Raw genomic sequence first — 2025 nt, forward strand, 5'->3', positions numbered from 1 at the left:
TCTTTGTTGGTACTGAGATTTGAACCTAGAGCCTCATGCATGCTAGCCAAGGTCTTCACCACCAAGATCTATTCTTAACTCTGTCTTCACTTTTGATTCTGAGGCAGCATTTTGCTAAGTGCCATGGGCTGGGTTTGAACTTCCTCTGAAGCATCAGCTGGAATTGAACTTGTGGCCCTCCTGCCTCAGACTCTAGAACAGCATAGCATCTGGTGTAAATTAGAAACAAGATAGCATGGTGAAAGGTGTGTCAAATCTAGACTCAAAAGACTGGGGAAGTGATTTAATACCCTACAGCTGACTTGCTGCAGAACTTTTTTAAAAAATAATTATTTATGAAGTAAACATAATGCCATTTATTTTCTGGATTTGGGTGGAGGATGGGGTGGGTAACAGACAGCAAAGTAGGCAGAATGCATGTTCTCATGGATGTCATGATTAATTCATTTGGCTATTTTTGTTTTATTTTGTTGTTTTGAGACAGAATCTCACTCTGCAGCCTATGTTGGCCTGGACCTCACCATGTAGCCATGGATGGCCCCAAGCTTGAAGAAACCCCTTTCTCTCAGCCTCCTGGGTCTATGATTATGGATGTGAATCTTCAGGCCTACCTAAACAATGATCCACCATCGTTCAGGTAGATCAACCATCAATAACCAAACAGGCCAATACATGAAAATAGACATAATGCCAAGGAGTAGATCGTCTCTGAAAACCTGTTTGTAAAATGGGAGGAAAAGGGTGTACCATGATGCATTTGCAGAGTGCAGAGGCAGATAATGTTAGCTACAGAGAGGTCTTTCAAGAGAGCTTAAAAGTAATAGTAATACATTTTAACCTGTTGCCCACTAAAGAAATAGAATACCATATTTCTGTATATATATTTGGTTCCAAATAACAAGAAAAAACAAAGAAAGAAAAGGAGAGAAAGGAGGAGGAGGAAGACAAGAAGGAAAAGAGGAGGAGGAAAAGGAGGAAGAGGAAAGAAGAAGAAGAAGAAGAAGAAGAAGAAGAAGAAGAAGAAGAAGAAGAAGAAGAAGAAGAAGAAACATTTTTCTTTCTACGAGATAACCTTGGAGGTCCTAGGTCATGTCTTTAGCTGCTTGCTAAGACTCTATACGCCAGGCCACAATACATTTTCTCTGCTGTCATTCAGTGCTGCTCTCTCTGTGTTTCTGTCTATGATTTCATTTCTGCAGGGAAAGAACTTGACCTTGTTAGTCAGCATGTAATGAATGTAAACACTCCATAGGAGCAGTGGTAGCTGATGATCGAGACTGTGGGTCACCTTTGTTCCATAGAATTTGGGGTTCAGTACAAGGATAGGAGCTTGGGGTACAACAATCAGGTTTGTTTTGGACACACCAGTCCATCAAGCAGTAGGGTCTTCCTGCCCAGGAAGCAAGCATGCAGCAGTCAGGCCAGTGAAATCCCTCTGCCCAGACTATAACAAAGAGCACCACTGTGTAACCACATCCTGCCCCAGAAAACACCTGCCTGTCGCAATGCTCTGACCAAGCTCTGGTCTGACTCTCAGAGGAAAGCCAGCTGAGATGTTTTTATAATTGCAATTTGCCGAACTTGTGGCTAAGGGGTTTCTATCAGAGCAAAGCATACTGAAGCTATAAATTGTTTGACCTAAAGAGTATATAGGTCACTGCCTGCTGGGGTAAATAACATGATGGGGGATTAGACAATAAAAAAAATTGTTTTAAATATTTTTTTAGCCTGGGAGTCAATAGCCCATCTTGGTATAATTGAATGTCCTGTTGCTCTATATATTTTCTTCCTAAAACCTCTTTTTTCACATTTTTTGGCTAGTGTGTGTGTGTGTGTGTGTGTGTGTGTGTGTGTGTGTGTGTCTGTATGAAGATCAGAGGATATCAGAAATCTGTTCTTTTCTTCAGGCTGGTTTTGGGGGTGTCTCTTATTTTTTTCAGGGATCCAGCGACTGAATTCAAGTACTCAAGCTCACATGGCAAACTTTCTTGGTCACTGGGCCATCTCAGGACCCTGACCCCAAAC

Source organism: Apodemus sylvaticus, chromosome 9 (genome assembly GCF_947179515.1).
Source record: "Apodemus sylvaticus chromosome 9, mApoSyl1.1, whole genome shotgun sequence".
Classification (NCBI taxonomy): domain Eukaryota; kingdom Metazoa; phylum Chordata; class Mammalia; order Rodentia; family Muridae; genus Apodemus; species Apodemus sylvaticus.